Here is an 18,865-nt window from a genome sequence, read left to right on the forward strand (position 1 = left end):
ATGTATGTGTGTCTATATGGGTGTGTATGTATGTCTATATAGGTGTGTATGTGTGTCTATATAGGTGTGTATGTGTGTCTATATCGGTATGTATGTGTGTCTATATGGGTGTGTATGTGTGTCTATATGGGTGTGTATGTGTGTCTATATGGGTGTGTATGTGTGTCTATATAGGTCTGTATGTGTGTCTATATAGGTGTGTATGTGTGTCTATATCGGTGTGTATGTGTGTCTATATAGATGTGTATCTGTGTCTATATAGGTATGTATGTGTGTCTATATGTGTGTCTATATAGGTGTGTATGTATGTCTATATAGGTGTGTATGTGTGTCTATATGGGTGTGTATGTGTGTCTATATAGGTGTGTATGTGTGCCTATATGGGTGTGTATGTGTGTCTCTATGGGTGTGTATGTGTGTCTATATAGGTCTGTATGTGTGTCTATATAGGTGTGTATGTGTGTCTATATAGGTGTGTATGTGTGTCTATATGGGTGTGTATGTATGTCTATATGGGTGTGTATGTGTGTCTATATGTGTGTCTATATAGGTGTGTATGTATGTCTATATAGGTGTGTATGTGTGTCTATATAGGTGTGTATGTGTGTCTATATCGGTATGTATGTGTGTCTATATGGGTGTGTATGTGTGTCTATATGGGTGTGTATGTGTGTCTATATGGGTGTGTATGTGTGTCTATATAGGTCTGTATGTGTGTCTATATAGGTGTGTATGTGTGTCTATATCGGTGTGTATGTGTGTCTATATAGGTGTGTATGTGTGTCTATATAGGTATGTATGTGTGTCTATATGGGTGTGTATGTGTGTCTATATAGGTGTGTATGTGTGTCTATATGGGTGTGTATGTGTCTCTATATAGGTGTGTATGTGTGTCTATATAGGTGTGTATGTGTGTCTATATCGGTATGTATGTGTGTCTATATAGGTGTGTATGTGTGTCTATATGGGTGTGTATGTGTGTCTATATAGGTGTGTATGTGTGTCTATATCGGTATGTATGTGTGTCTATATGGGTGTGTATGTGTGTCTATATGGGTGTGTATGTGTGTCTATATGGGTGTGTATGTGTGTCTATATAGGTCTGTATGTGTGTCTATATAGGTGTGTATGTGTGTCTATATCGGTGTGTATGTGTGTCTATATAGGTGTGTATGTGTGTCTATATAGGTATGTATGTGTGTCTATATGGGTGTGTATGTGTGTCTATATAGGTGTGTATGTGTCTCTATATAGGTGTGTATGTGTGTCTATATAGGTGTGTATGTGTGTCTATATCGGTATGTATGTGTGTCTATATAGGTGTGTATGTGTGTCTATATGGGTGTGTATGTGTGTCTATATAGGTGTATATGTGTGTCTATATAGGTGCGATGTGTGTCTATATAGGTGTGTATGTGTGTCTATATAGGTGTGTATGTGTGTCTATATAGGTGTGTATGTGTGTCTATATAGGTGTGTATGTGTGTCTATATAGGTGTGTATGTGTGTCTATATAGGTGTGTATGTGTGTCTATATAGGTGTGTATGTGTGTCTATATAGGTGTGTATGTGTGTCTATATTGGTGTCTATATAGGTGTCTATGGGTGTCTATATGGGTGTGTCTATATGAGAGTGTATGTGTGTCTATATGGGTATGTATGTGTGTCTATATGGGTGTGTATGTCTATATGGGTGTGTAAGGGTGTCTATATGGGTGTGAATGTGTGTCTATATGGATGTCTATATAGTTGTGTATGTGTGTCCATATGGGTGTGTCTATATGGGTTTGTATGTGTGTCTATATGGATGTGTATGTGTGTCTATATGGGTGTGGGTGTGTCTATATGGATGTGGGTGTGTCTATATAGGTGTGATGTGTGTCTATATGGGTATGTATGTGTGTCTATATGGGTATGTATGTGTGTCTATATGGGTATGTATGTGTGTCTATATCGGTATGTATGTGTGTCTATATAGGGATGGGGGTGTCTATATGGGTTTGTATGTGTGTCTATATGGATGTGTATGTGTGTCTATATGGGTGTGGGTGTGTCTATATGGGTGTGGGTGTGTCTATATGGATGTGGGTGTGTCTATATAGGTGTGATGTGTGTCTATATGGGTATGTATGTGTGTCTATATGGGTATGTATGTGTGTCTATATGGATGTGTATGTGTGTCTATATGGGTGTGGGTGTGTCTATATGGATGTGGGTGTGTCTATATAGGTGTGATGTGTGTCTATATGGGTATGTATGTGTGTCTATATGGGTATGTATGTGTGTCTAGATGGGTATGTATGTGTGTCTATATGGGTGAGTATGTGTGTCTATATAGGTCTGTATGTGTGTCTATATAGGTGTGTATGTGTGTCTATATAGGTGTGTATGTGTGTCTATATGGGTGTGTATGTGTGTCTATATGGGTGTGTATGTGTGTCTATATAGGTATGTATGTGTGTCTATATGGGTGTGTATGTGTGTCTATATAGGTGTGTATGTGTGTCTATATAGGTGTGTATGTGTGTCTATATAGGTGTATGTGTGTCTATATAGGTGTGTATTTGTGTCTATATGGGTGTGTATGTGTGTCTATATAGGTGTGTATGTGTGTCTATATAGGTGTGTATGTGTCTCTATATAGGTGTGTATGTGTGTCTATATAGGTGTGTATGTGTGTCTATATCGGTATGTATGTGTGTCTATATAGGTGTGTATGTGTGTCTATATGGGTGTGTATGTGTGTCTATATAGGTGTATATGTGTGTCTATATAGGTGCGATGTGTGTCTATATAGGTGTGTATGTGTGTCTATATAGGTGTGTATGTGTGTCTATATAGGTGTGTATGTGTGTCTATATAGGTGTGTATGTGTGTCTATATAGGTGTGTATGTGTGTCTATATAGGTGTGTATGTGTGTCTATATAGGTGTGTATGTGTGTCTATATAGGTGTGTATGTGTGTCTATATCGGTATGTATGTGTGTCTATATAGGTGTGTATGTGTGTTTATATAGGTGTGTATGTGTGTCTTTATAGGTGTGTATGTGTGTCTATATGGGTGTCTATATAGGTGTCTATGGGTGTCTATATGGGTGTGTCTATATGAGAGTGTATGTGTGTCTATATGGGTATGTATGTGTGTCTATATGGGTGTGTATGTCTATATGGGTGTGTAAGGGTGTCTATATGGGTGTGAATGTGTGTCTATATGGGTGTCTATATAGTTGTGTATGTGTGTCCATATGGGTGTGTCTATATGGGTTTGTATGTGTGTCTATATGGATGTGTATGTGTGTCTATATGGGTGTGGGTGTGTCTATATGGATGTGGGTGTGTCTATATAGGTGTGATGTGTGTCTATATGGGTATGTATGTGTGTCTATATGGGTATGTATGTGTGTCTATATGGGTATGTATGTGTGTCTATATCGGTATGTATGTGTGTCTATATAGGGTCGGGGGTGTCTATATGGGTTTGTATGTGTGTCTATATGGATGTGTATATGTGTCTATATGGGTGTGGGTGTGTCTATATGGGTGTGGGTGTGTCTATATGGATGTGGGTGTGTCTATATAGGTGTGATGTGTGTCTATATGGGTATGTATGTGTGTCTATATGGGTATGTATGTGTGTCTATATGGATGTGTATGTGTGTCTATATGGGTGTGGGTGTGTCTATATGGATGTGGGTGTGTCTATATAGGTGTGATGTGTGTCTATATGGGTATGTATGTGTGTCTATATGGGTATGTATGTGTGTCTATATGGGTATGTATGTGTGTCTATATGGGTGAGTATGTGTGTCTATATAGGGGTGAGACGGACAGACAGACACACAGACAGAGAGACAGACAGACAGACAGATATTTGTATGTGTGTCCATATGGGTGTTTGCCAGCAGTAGTAGAGTTGAGGAAATGATCTATAGACACTACACTTGTATAACTGAGTCGTGGTTGCAATGATAAAAGTAATTTACCAGTAGTCGACATCGTCGATGACGTCAGGCAAGATCACACTCACCAATGGTTGACAGTTTGACATTGTCGATGACGTCAGGCAAGATCACACTCACCAGTGGTTGACAGTTTGACATCGTCGATGACGTCAGGCAAGATCACACTCACCAATGGTTGACAGTTGGACATTGTCGATAACGTCAGGCAAGATCACACTCACCAATGGTTGACAGTTTGACATTGTCGATGACGTCAGGCACGAACACACTCACCAATGGTTGAAAGTTTGACGTTGTCGATGACGTCAGGCAACATCACACTCACCAATGGTTGACAGTTTGACACTGTCGATGACGTCAGGCAAAATCACACTCACCAGTGGTTGACAGTTTGACATTGTCGATGACGTCAGGCACGATCACACTCACCAATGGTTGACAGTTTGACATTGTCGATGACGTCAGGCAAGATCACACTCACCAGTGGTTGACAGTTTGACATTGTCGATGACGTCAGGCAAGATCACACTCACCAATGGTTGACAGTTTGACATTGTCGATGACGTCAGGCAAGATCACACTCACCAATGGTTGACAGGTTGACATTATCGATGACGTCAGGCAAGATCACACTCGCCAATGGTTGACAGTTTGACACTGTCGATGACGTCAGGCAAGATCACACTCACCAATGGTTGACAGTTTGACATTGTCGATGACGTCAGTCACGAACACACTAACCAATGGTTGACAGTTTGACGTTGTTGATGACGTCAGGTACGAACACACCAACCAATGGTTGACAGTTTGACATTGTCGATGACGCCGCAGAGAAGAACAGGAAAAAAATGATCTGCTCTGTCTTTGCCAAATATAATATCAGTGTTCGTTGGACATTCCGGATACCTAACAAACTGTGTTTTGAAAAAACAAGTATTACATAACTTGAAGGACTGACTGAAGAGACCAATTAAATCCCACCCGTAATATTAACTGCTCGGTTGCTTTTTGCGCCAATGTGGACAAAGCCAGAAGCACTATCTTCGTTTGTAGACAAACTACATACTTCACGTTAACCATATAATTGGACACTCAGACAAGAAATGATAGTTATGTTCTTTGGGGGGTCGTGGTGGTGGCAGTGTGTGTTTTAAGGTTTGGGTGGGGGGCGGTGATACACCGAGAGTGGAGGTCGGAATTATCTCAAAAGATTACCCCTCTATACATAGCCACTGATTCCTGAGACAGTCATCCAAGTTAAAAATCCCGGCGCTCGTTTTTTCGCTTTTCTTTGCATGCGTATATTTACAGCTCCATGTCAGCAAGCGAGACGGTGGTGCGTGGGGGTATGTTAACGCCGAATGTCTCCCCCCTGCACGACCCCGCCGCTGGGGAACTCACCTGGCAAGCCCCTGGGGCAAGTTAAACTGACGCGCGGCTGCACGGCCGATGCACGTGTGTGCGCCCAGGTAGCAGGGGGTCTATGGAATGAAGGGATGGGATTCACATCGGAAGTATAACGTTAACTGGCCACACATGTTCGGGAGACAGCGCTCGTAGTCGTGAATATTCCACGATTCTGTTAAAACAATCTATCATTTGTGGATTCGATATTTCATAGACGATAATTTGCAGATTCTCTGGAATTTCATCAATCGGAATGTCACAGTGATTTAGGAACCGTTAAACTCTGGTCTGGTTAAAGCAATCAGCGCTTCTTGAAGAACGGCGGGCAGAATAGTTATCAGGATAAATTTTTTTCTTCGAAACGCGGAAGAATGCGTATGCTCCCATGTCAGTCTGACAGTGGCTCTCCATCAACACCACCGACGGAAGATGCAGGTAGACGTTCATCTCCAGTAACCATTGACAACAGGTATGTGTATGTGCAGTTATTTGTTTACCTCACGTGCAGTAAATAAACAACACCTCCAAGCGACGCTAATCCCGACTGTCACACGTAATTCACTGGCGCTGGAAGCGATGATGTATGTGGGGTAACTATCCCAAAGCACCAAGCTTTGCGATACCGACATAAATACATCTCTCTCTCTCTCTCTCTCTCTCTCTCTCTCTCTCTCTCTCTCTCTCTCTCTATATATATATATATATATATATATATATGTATGTATGTATGTGTGTGTGTGTGTATGTATGTATATATATATATATATATATATATATATATATATATATATATATATATATATATATATATATATAACCCGACCGCACCAACTTTGCTGAGGCGTTGGCTTTTTTGTTTTGTTTGTTTGTTGTTAAACGCCGCACTCAGCAATATTCCGGCTATATATGACGGCGGTCTGTAAATAATCGAATCTGGACCAGACAATCCAGTGATTGACATCATGAGCAACGATCCACACAATTGGGATACGATGACATGCAGCGAGCCTGACCACCCGATCCCGTTAGTCGCCTCTTACGACAAGCATTGTCGCCTTTCACGGCAAGCATGGGTTGCAGAAGATATATTCCAACCCGGATCTTTACGGATCCGAGGCGTTGGGTTGTCGTGTGATTGAAGCGTTCTCCGTCACAGTGAATAAGTGAGTGTTACTTTACGCCGCTTTCAGCAACATTCCAGCAATACCACGGCGGGGGACACCAGGAATGAGCTTCACACATTGTACCCATGTGGAAAAACGGAACCCAGGTCTTCGGCGTGACGAGCGAACGCTTTAACCACTTGACTACCCCACCGTCCCAGTTCATGTTAGGATATTTTATAAATATGGCCGCTTCGTTTCCTTGTCCTGAACTATTGGTTTATTCACAGATTACAAGACTGTGTATTGGTCGGTCACAATGGACACTGTGAATGGATTATAGTGCATGAATGGTTATTCCTATGAGACGCGATCACAGAAGTGAGCTTACCCACTTTAGCGTGATTTAGATGAATGCATGTTTGACAAAAAGACACGATATAGCCATCACGAGTCTAACATCATCCAGAGCCTCCGTGTTTATTTATTTATCTTGTAGCATGTATGTATGCATTTTTCCAATATTTTTGTTCTTTTAAGCTACTGATGAACCGATGAAGTACGGAAGCCTTTTAGGGCCATTTGTTTTTTTGTTTTTTTCGAAACTAAGTTGAAATTTCAAGATACTAAGTTGAAATTTCAAGATACAGAAGTTGAAATTTCAAGATATTAAGTTTAAATTTCAAGAAACTAAGTTGAAATTTCAAGATAATAAGTTGAAATTTAAAGATACAGAAGTTGAAATTTAAAGAAACTAAGTTGAAATTTCAAGATAATAAGTTGAAATTTTAACTTAGTATCTTGAAATTTCAAGATAGTATCGAAAAAAATTAAAAAAACAAATGGCCCTAAAAGGCTTCCGTAATGAAGTGTAACCCATTCTGTTAAACATTACTTATTAAATATATCGAAAATGTAACCCTGGAGAAAAAATACGCCTTCAGTCCTTTATAACAACACACATGACTGAAACTTACATTCTCGCGTGAAAATAAATTATTACGTGTAAACGTATGCAATTACATCAAACATGATTCTTAGCATAACATGTGAGATATGTATCGCTTTGACATCTTGTACCTAATGTACATTAAATGATGCTGAGTTCGCACAGCGCCGCCTGGTGTTATCAGCTCCCACTGATAACGTGAACTTTCAAGCGTGGCCTGAATGTGGGGACTTTATGTATGCTCGTTCCGGGCTAGTGAGATACACATTCTCGCCCTTATCATTCTCTATAGAAATACGAATTTAGCATCATATGAATCGGAAAGACATCAGTATTTCTGAAAAAAACCATTGTTTGGGATTTGGGGATATATTCTTCCGTGAAATAGCTGAAATACCATTCCTTTATTTTGGAGTTGTATAGTTATATCAGTGACGAAGAAGTTATACCCAAACATAGTTTGTGTGTTTGTTGTTTTACGCCGCACTCAGCAATATTCCAGCTATATGACGGCTGTCTGTAAATAATCGAGTCTGGACCAGACAACATATTGATTGACATCCAGAGCATCAAATCCACGCAATTGGGATACGAAGACATGCATCAACCAAGTCAGCGAGCCTGACCACCCGATCCCGTTAGTCGCCTCTCACAAGCATAGTCGCCTCTGACGACAAGCATGGTCTGCTGAAGACCTATTCTGAGATGATAATTATAATAAGGTGTATACAACTCAAAAGAAGTGTTCACATGACTACAGTGCTCTTTATCTTCTTTAGAGCGGTGTGCAATCGAAGATCGTTTTCACCTCCCTGGGGAGTAAAAGCTGCTCCTCAGCAACCCATGCTTGCCGTAAAAGGCGACTATGCTTGTCGTAAAAGGCGACTAACGGGATCGGGTGGTCAGGCTCGCTGACTTGGTCGATGCATGTCATCGTATCCCAATTGCGTAAATCGATGCTCATGATGTCAATCACTGGATTGTCTTGTCCTGACTCAAATTTTTTTTATGTATTTGGTATATTGCTGAGTGAAGCGTTAAACAACAACGCCTTGTTTGTGGCTGGGTGTACACGGGGGATTGGCTATTGTACGTGTTGGTTAGAAGTATGTAATTCAATTTGGAAGGTGAATGGACAGTGGTCTATTGTATGCTTTAAATCAGTCACAATCTTTGTGAAAACAAACGTGAGATGGTTTGGACTGAATACACCCCGAGGCATAGGGACGGGTTGACAGCTATTCCGATAGACAAATAGTAGCTAATACTAGCTATACTGACACGTACAGACGGACGAATAAACAGACAAGAAAAGACACATTAACTATAAACTGATGCTTGCAGAGAGACAGACGGATGGATAGACAGAAAAGGTGAGGTGAAATTGGGTTTAACGTCGCGTCCATGCACGTGTGTGTGTTTGCGTACCGCGTGTGGCTGCTTGTACTAGTCCGGACTGATGCCGATTTATAGCACAAGCCCACTGAGAAACCATGCCGCAGTTTAACATGAATACCCCACTCAGACACAGTATACTGACTCCGAGCCGACCAGTTCTTGTTTTATCCCCTAAATGCCGAGCGCCAGGCAGGGTAACAACCATCTTTTAACGTCTTTTGGCATGGCGCGGCCGGGGATTGAACCCCGGACCTTCCGCTCCCCGGGCGGGGGACGCTCTACCACTAGACCACGGAGGCGGTCTACAGACAGAAAAGAGTAGATGAATATTAACCATATGTTGACATGAGAATACGGACAGACAAGTCCAGAACATTACAGAAGGAGAGATGAATCAACCTAGATACTGTATACTAGATACAGTGACGGGTAGAGGATAGATGACAGGTTATTAACACACCCAGTGGCGGGTAGAGGATATACGACAGGTTATTAACACGCATACAGGGGCGGGTAGAGGATAGATGACAGGTTATTAACACAGAGACAGTGGCGGGTAGAGGATAGATGACAGGTTATTAACACACAGACAGTGGCGGGTAGAGGATAGATGACAGGTTATTAACACACAGACAGTGGCGGGTAGAGGATAGATGACAGGTTATTAACACACAGACAGTGGCGGGTAGAGGATAGATGACAGGTTATTAACACACAGACAGTGGCGGGTAGAGGATAGATGACAGGTTATTAACACACAGACAGTGGCGGGTAGAGGATAGATGACAGGTTATTAACACACAGACAGTGGCGGGTAGAGGATAGATGACAGGTTATTAACACGCATACAGGGGCGGGTAGAGGATAGATGACAGGTTATTAACACACAGACAGTGGCGGGTAGAGGATAGATGACAGGTTATTAACACGCATACAGGGGCGGGTAGAGGATAGATGACAGGTTATTAACACACAGACAGTGGCGGGTAGAGGATAGATGACAGGTTATTAACACACAGACAGTGGCGGGTAGAGGACAGATGACAGGTTATTAACACACAGACAGTGGCGGGTAGAGGATAGATGACAGGTTATTAACACACAGACAGTGGCGGGTAGAGGATAGATGACAGGTTATTAACACACAGACAGTGGCGGGTAGAGGATAGATGACAGGTTATTAACACACAGACAGTGGCGGGTAGAGGATAGATGACAGGTTATTAACACACAGACAGTGGCGGGTAGAGGATAGATGACAGGTTATTAACACGCATACAGGGGCGGGTAGAGGATAGATGACAGGTTATTAACACACAGACAGTGGCGGGTAGAGGATAGATGACAGTTTATTAACACGCATACAGGGGCGGGTAGAGGATAGATGACAGGTTATTAACACACAGACAGTGGCGGGTAGAGGATAGATGACAGGTTATTAACACGCATACAGGGGCGGGTAGAGGATAGATGACAGGTTATTAACACACAGACAGTGGCGGGTAGAGGATAGATGACAGGTTATTAACACGCATACAGGGGCGGGTAGAGGATAGATGACAGGTTATTAACACACAGACAGTGGCGGGTAGAGGATAGATGACAGGTTATTAACACACAGACAGTGGCGGGTAGAGGATAGATGACAGGTTATTAACACGCATACAGGGGCGGGTAGAGGATAGATGACAGGTTATTAACACACAGACAGTGGCGGGTAGAGGATAGATGACAGGTTATTAACACACAGACAGTGGCGGGTAGAGGATAGATGACAGGTTATTAACACGCATACAGTGGCGGGTAGAGGATAGATGACAGGTTATTAACACACAGACAGTGGCGGGTAGAGGATAGATGACAGGTTATTAACACACAGACTGTGGCGGGTAGAGGATAGATGACAGGTTATTAACACGCATACAGGGGCGGGTAGAGGATAGATGACAGGTTATTAACACACAGACAGTGGCGGGTAGAGGACAGATGACAGGTTATTAACACACAGACAGTGGCGGGTAGAGGATAGATGACAGGTTATTAACACGCATACAGGGGCGGGTAGAGGATAGATGACAGGTTATTAACACACATACAGTGGCGGGTATAGGATATACGACAGGTTATGAACACACAGACAGTGGCGGGTAGTGGATAGATGACAGGTTATTAACACGCATACAGGGGCGGGTAGAGGATAGATGACAGGTTATTAACACACAGACAGTGGCGGGTAGAGGATAGATGACAGGTTATTAACACACAGACAGTGGCGGGTAGAGGATAGATGACAGGTTATTAACACACAGACAGTGACAGGTAGAGGATAGATGACAGGTTATTAACACACAGACAGTGGCAGGTAGAGGATAGATGACAGGTTATTAACACACATACAGTGGCGGGTAGAGGATATACGACAGGTTATTAACACACAGACAGTGGCGGGTAGAGGATATACGACAGGTTATTAACACACGGACAGTGGCGGGTAGAGGATATACGACAGGTTATTAACACACAGACAGTGGCGGGTAGAGGATAGATGACAGGTTATTAACACACAGACAGTGGTGGGTAGAGGATAGATGACAGGTTATTAACACGCATACAGGGGCGGGTAGAGGATAGATGACAGGTTATTAACACGCATACAGGGGCGGGTAGAGGATAGATGACAGGTTATTAACACACAGACAGTGGCGGGTAGAGGATAGATGACAGGTTATTAACACACATACAGTGGCGGGTATAGGATATACGACAGGTTATTAACACACAGACAGTGGCGGGTAGTGGATAGATGACAGGTTATTAACACGCATACAGGGGCGGGTAGAGGATAGATGACAGGTTATGAACACACAGACAGTGGCGGGTAGTGGATAGATGACAGGTTATTAACACGCATACAGGGGCGGGTAGAGGATAGATGACAGGTTATTAACACACAGACAGTGGCGGGTAGAGGATAGATGACAGGTTATTAACACACAGACAGTGGCGGGTAGAGGATAGATGACAGGTTATTAACACACAGACAGTGACAGGTAGAGGATAGATGACAGGTTATTAACACACAGACAGTGGCAGGTAGAGGATAGATGACAGGTTATTAACACACATACAGTGGCGGGTAGAGGATATACGACAGGTTATTAACACACAGACAGTGGCGGGTAGAGGATATACGACAGGTTATTAACACACAGACAGTGGCGGGTAGAGGATATACGACAGGTTATTAACACACAGACAGTGGCGGGTAGAGGATAGATGACAGGTTATTAACACACAGACAGTGGTGGGTAGAGGATAGATGACAGGTTATTAACACGCATACAGGGGCGGGTAGAGGATAGATGACAGGTTATTAACACGCATACAGGGGCGGGTAGAGGATAGATGACAGGTTATTAACACACAGACAGTGGCGGGTAGAGGATAGATGACAGGTTATTAACACACATACAGTGGCGGGTATAGGATATACGACAGGTTATTAACACACAGACAGTGGCGGGTAGTGGATAGATGACAGGTTATTAACACGCATACAGGGGCGGGTAGAGGATAGATGACAGGTTATTAACACACAGACAGTGGCGGGTAGAGGATAGATGACAGGTTATTAACACATAGATAGTGGCGGGTAGAGGACAGATGACAGGTTATTAACACACAGACAGTGGCGGGTAGAGGATAGATGACAGGTTATTAACACACAGACAGTGGCGGGTAGAGGATAGATGACAGGTTATTAACACACAGACAGTGGCGGGTAGAGGACAGATGACAGGTTATTAACACACAGACAGTGGCGGGTAGAGGATAGATGACAGGTTATTAACACACATACAGTGGCGGGTAGAGGATAGATGACAGGTTATTAACACACAGACAGTGGCGGGTAGAGGATAGATGACAGGTTATTAACACACAGACAGTAGCGGGTAGAGGATAGATGGCAGGTTATTAACACACAGACAGTGGCGGGTAGAGGATAGATGACAGGTTATTAACACGCATACAGGGGCGGGTAGAGGATAGATGACAGGTTATTAACACGCATACAGGGGCGGGTAGAGGATAGATGACAGGTTATTAACACACAGACAGTGGCGGGTAGAGGATAGATGACAGGTTATTAACACACATACAGTGGCGGGTATAGGATATACGACAGGTTATTAACACACAGACAGTGGCGGGTAGTGGATAGATGACAGGTTATTAACACGCATACAGGGGCGGGTAGAGGATAGATGACAGGTTATGAACACACAGACAGTGGCGGGTAGTGGATAGATGACAGGTTATTAACACGCATACAGGGGCGGGTAGAGGATAGATGACAGGTTATTAACACACAGACAGTGGCGGGTAGAGGATAGATGACAGGTTATTAACACACAGACAGTGGCGGGTAGAGGATAGATGACAGGTTATTAACACACAGACAGTGACAGGTAGAGGATAGATGACAGGTTATTAACACACAGACAGTGGCAGGTAGAGGATAGATGACAGGTTATTAACACACATACAGTGGCGGGTAGAGGATATACGACAGGTTATTAACACACAGACAGTGGCGGGTAGAGGATATACGACAGGTTATTAACACACGGACAGTGGCGGGTAGAGGATATACGACAGGTTATTAACACACAGACAGTGGCGGGTAGAGGATAGATGACAGGTTATTAACACACAGACAGTGGTGGGTAGAGGATAGATGACAGGTTATTAACACGCATACAGGGGCGGGTAGAGGATAGATGACAGGTTATTAACACGCATACAGGGGCGGGTAGAGGATAGATGACAGGTTATTAACACACAGACAGTGGCGGGTAGAGGACAGATGACAGGTTATTAACACACATACAGTGGCGGGTATAGGATATACGACAGGTTATTAACACACAGACAGTGGCGGGTAGTGGATAGATGACAGGTTATTAACACGCATACAGGGGCGGGTAGAGGATAGATGACAGGTTATTAACACACAGACAGTGGCGGGTAGAGGATAGATGACAGGTTATTAACACATAGATAGTGGCGGGTAGAGGACAGATGACAGGTTATTAACACACAGACACTGGCGGGTAGAGGATAGATGACAGGTTATTAACACACAGACAGTGGCGGGTAGAGGATAGATGACAGGTTATTAACACACAGACAGTGGCGGGTAGAGGACAGATGACAGGTTATTAACACACAGACAGTGGCGGGTAGAGGATAGATGACAGGTTATTAACACACATACAGTGGCGGGTAGAGGATAGATGACAGGTTATTAACACACAGACAGTGGCGGGTAGAGGATAGATGACAGGTTATTAACACACAGACAGTAGCGGGTAGAGGATAGATGGCAGGTTATTAACACACAGACAGTGGCGGGTAGAGGATAGATGACAGGTTATTAACACACAGACAGTGGCGGGTAGAGGATAGATGACAGGTTATTAACACACAGACAGTGGCGGGTAGAGGATAGATGACAGGTTATTAACACACAGACAGTGGCGGGTATAGGATATACGACAGGTTATTAACACTCATACAGTGGTGGGTAGAGGAAAGATGACAGGTTATTAACACACAGACAGACTCGCGGATAGATACATTGACGTCCAATTGAAAACAAACATCTCCAGCAATTGGGACTTGGGATGAGGCGTCACCTTTTCAAAGCCCCATACGGCTGCCGCATTAGCGTTTAACGCTACAGGAACGACAACTCTCTCTTCACAGTTGGTAAAACACCAGACCCATTTGTAACAGAATGCTCCCGACAGTTAACCTGGAATACTGCTCGGTCGTGACGCAAGTACATGTTTTTATGTCGAGGGAATCTTCGGAGGAGAATAAACCTTTCGTTACCTTCCTGTCATGGGGCTGAAGGTCAAGGTCACATGTGGCACACTACTCGATTGTTCTGGATTCCTACTGACTGACTGACTGTGGTACTCCGTTTGGCACAGAACTAGAGGGAGAGAGAGTGAATTGTGTGTTGCGTTCTCCTTGAGAGTATGTATCAAGTCTGGAGATTAATTTGAATGAGTGAGTGGGTGAGTGAGTGAGTGAGTGGTGGGGTGAGTGAGTGAGTGAGTGAGTGAGTGAGTGTGTGTGTGAGTGAGTGAATGGCTGAACGAGTGAGTGAATGGGTGAATGAGTGAGTGAGTGAGTGAGTGAGTGAGTGTGTGTGAGTGAGTGAATGGGTGAACGAGTGAGTGAGTGACTGAGTGAGTGAGTGAATGGGTGAATGAGCTGGTGGATTTGACATTTTAATATTATTTCAATTAATATTCCCAATGTGCCAGCTCAATTAATTTTGGAGAAAAGAGCAAAGTGAAGCCGGTATCTCAACTCCAATGACCAATAACCAGCTGCACATTATGCATCATGTCGCCGTTTCCTGCATCAACGGACGTACAGCGTTCATTCGTCCTAGACCATTAGGTCTTTGAGATTTGGGTAGATTTTCATTTATCAAAATTGTTTTGTTACGTTTTGAAGTGATTTGTCTTGAAAAACCCAGAATATTTCATGAGAAATATGCGTCATGTGCGTCCGCGAGAGTTACAACGGCCAGTTTCGAGTTTAACAAATTGATACACGTACCCAGCACGACATGTTTATCGATGAGCTGAGTATCGTTTTCCTGCACAAACAGTTTATTCATAGAAAGAGTGTTTACATACAGACGTGAGCGAGTTCCCATCGCGTGGGTAAATCTTGACTGGTCCCATGTTTCCTCTTGTTACCTCACTTCTGTAAGACTGGCATTACAGTTATCAACCACTGTGACCGCCTCCGTGGCCTAGTGGTAGAGCGTCCGCCCGGAGAGCGGAAGGTCCAGGGTTCGATCCCGGGCCGCGTCATACCAAAAGACGTAAAAAGATTGTACTTGTTGTTACCCTGTCTGGCGCTCGGCATTAAGGGGCTAAAACAAGGACTGGTCGGCTCGGAGTCAGTATACTGTGTCTGAGTGGGGTATTCATGTTAAACTGCGGCATGGTATCTCAGTGAGCTAGCACTATAAATCGGCATCGGTCCGGACTAGTACAAGCAGCCACACACACACATACACGTGCATGCACGTCGCTATATAAGTGCAATAATCTTAGACGCGACGTTAAACCCAATTTCACCTCACCTCACCTATCATCCACTGTGATCATCATGTCCAGCACTCCAAACTAAAGAACAACAAAATTAAGCCCGGTAGGTCATGATGAGTATCCTGGCACGACTAAGGGACGCAACTCTTCACAGCGAATCGCGCCTCCATACACCAGTGTGCCAGTCGGCCCATTACATCACGACTATTAAAAATGTATGTGATGACTTACTCTAACCATAGCAGCTAACGTTCGATTGGTGTGTGTTTTTTCATACATTGGTTGGTTGGTTGGTTGTTTTACGCCGCACTCAGCAGTATTCCAGCTATATGACGGCGGTCTGTAGATAATCGAGTCTGGACCAGACAATCCAGTGATTATTATCATGAGCATCGATCCACGCAATTGAGATCGATGACATGCTTCAACCAAATCAGCGAGCCTGACCACGACAAGCATAGTCACCTTTTACTGCAAGCATGGGTTGCTGAAGACCTATTCTACCCCGGAATCTTCACGGGGTTTTTTTTGTGGGTTTTTTTTTTTTTTGGGGGGGGGGGGGGGGGGGGGGGGAGTGTTAATACAAGAAGGGCAGAAAGACATTCGGCACCGTTCTAAGACCATGGGTTCCTTTTCTGAAGTAAGTCAGAGGTTTTTATTTGAAGCTGTTCTGCTGTCTTCCCTGCCCCTTTAAGTACATTGTATCCGCGATTCTTGGGAACACAAGGTCGGGGCGTATGTTCTGAATGTAAAGTAGCACTGGCCCGAGACGGAATGGGAACGTTAGCAGAGGTCGAAGTCTACAGCAGTTTTAGTGTACAGTATCTACATTGTTACCCACAGTGTACAGTTCAGATTTTTGCATGTCATCGGATAACTCTTTGACGGGACAGTTAATCTCCAGTGGACAGAGTCACTGAGCGGAACGGAGAGCTGCCGACAGCGGGGCTCACTGGAGCTCGTACACTCTTTGTGACGACGTCTTGTCATAAACTACCTGTATGAACTGTAACATCTCCCGGAAAACCACCTCGAGGTAAACATGACCTGACGTTTGACCCGTTTTATTTTGAGACGAGTCCATTTTATAGGCTATAAGGTAGCGTTTTTGTATATCTGCATGTTTGCGACTGCGAACGTGATTCCAATTTCTGCTCCAGTACCACCTTAGTATTATGATTGCTGGTCGTTCTCTGATTTACGTTACTGGACGATTGAGAATTTTGTTTGAGGAACCGGACCTTGGACATTACGATTGTAATTAACGTACCTGTTTGTACCAAGCACGCGATTAAGTCCTCGTGGAGACAAGACACTATTGCTACGGTTGCTTACCGGTAATGACGTCAGGTCTTGTGGGTCGCAGACGACAGTGTAAAAAAGCAGACGATACTGTCAAGCAGTAGCAGACGATACCAGCTCCTTTCAGATCTGACACGGTGATGGATCACATTGGGAGATAAAGAGAATAACATGGACCGGTTCACCCACCAAACCACCATCCACGTGAGGGGATACATTAAGGCCGCGTCAGCAACGGGGGATGGTCTTAAATCCTAGGGATATATTGACGTCCGGATGAGGAGCCTTTTCTGAATCGCTGGAATCCTGTCTGCTTTTGTGGTTAGTGTTCAGTTCTTGGATTATCATTATCATTATCGTTATCATTAATGTGGTGTGGTCACTTGTGTTCCATTCAGGATGGGTCTCTAGGGAATGACGCGTCAAGTAGTTTTGCATCCTCATCATTTGATGGAAGCTGTATTTGTGGTCGTGGTGTTATATTCTTTACCACATGTCGACATACTGGAGTTTGCATCTGTAGAAATTGGATGGGGTCTTCCGGTGCGGAAACATCCCTTGCTTGTTCCATAGTGAGAATTGTTTTATTTGAAGTAAGTTCATTCATATTGCGATTCAATCCTTAGAGTGTAATACTGCCCCGGTCAATTGAACAATGTGCACTCGAGTTTTATTCTCTGCTCCAAGAGGAGTATACAACCCAAGGTGTCGCATGAGGCGCGATAAGGTCACAACACCATCTCACTCTGTCGGGTACCCATTCACTACTTGGTGAACAGAGCCCTATTTCGAACAAGGGCTCTAGCCTAAGGAGACACCACGTGAAACATGTGTGTCAGTGTGTGGGAGTTAACCCTATAGCGCCTAACAGGCAGCTTGGGTTGTATACTCCCCAGGGAGCTGAGAATGGGTCTTGAGTGCACAATGATTCAGTGACCGGGGTAATAATAGCGTGTTAAGCATGCCCCTGAGTGTCGTGGAAGTATGCGCAATGTAAATAGCCTATTATTATTACAGTCGCCCATCCAACTACTCTCCGCCACCAACGTTGCTTACGTGACCTAATGTGTGACGTGTGGGCGGTACGTGTGTGCCACCACTGCATCCACAAGTATTCAAATGGGGATTCGATGGTCAGAAGGGAGACCCACCAGAAAAACCCGATAGATATTGATTCATAGTACCAAGCGTCGTTTAAATCTTGCTCATATTATCGACCACTAGTTTATCTGGTGCAGGTTTGAATTGGCTATGTTGATGTGATTTCTCACTGTATAAAATGATTTTACCATTTTATTAACCAAACTACATTTTCATCTCCATGACTTCACCCTGTGTGGGTTAGGGATTGGAATAAGTCCCCATGTACCTATGCTTATCGTAGAAGCTGACAACAATGACGTCACAATATGTGACGTCACTAGTTGCGTGTCACCTTACCCTGATGAAGTAGAACGTTGCTCGAGTTATCAATCACCAGTTTGCCAGGCAAGGACGCGAATATTACAAATTATTTACAGGACGCAGTGATGAAGCGGCGTAAAACAATATCTATTCATGTCAATCTGTGGTCAAAGTAAGGTGCGGTGTTATGCATGGACTGTA

The 18,865-nt window shown here is 43.6% G+C and overlaps 1 protein-coding gene across 3 annotated transcripts in view; it reads left to right on the forward strand.

The window, feature by feature from the left end:
- Positions 1-5,668: 5,668 nt before the first annotated feature.
- Positions 5,669-18,865, forward strand: part of LOC124149581 (kazrin-like) — a 171,160-nt gene continuing 157,963 nt past the window's right edge. Inside the window, exon 1 of one of the 3 annotated variants that reach the window (XM_046521259.2) lies at positions 5,669-5,838. The gene's annotated coding sequence lies outside the window, so the exon portion shown is untranslated. Of the gene's footprint in view, positions 5,839-17,510; positions 17,582-18,865 lie in introns of those variants that run through there. The other 2 variants (XM_046521260.2, XM_048385425.1) reach the window with 2 other exon arrangements.

The sequence above is a fragment of the Haliotis rufescens genome, unplaced genomic scaffold (assembly GCF_023055435.1).
Source record: "Haliotis rufescens isolate VD_foot unplaced genomic scaffold, xgHalRufe1.0.p SCAF_58, whole genome shotgun sequence".
NCBI lineage: Eukaryota > Metazoa > Mollusca > Gastropoda > Lepetellida > Haliotidae > Haliotis > Haliotis rufescens.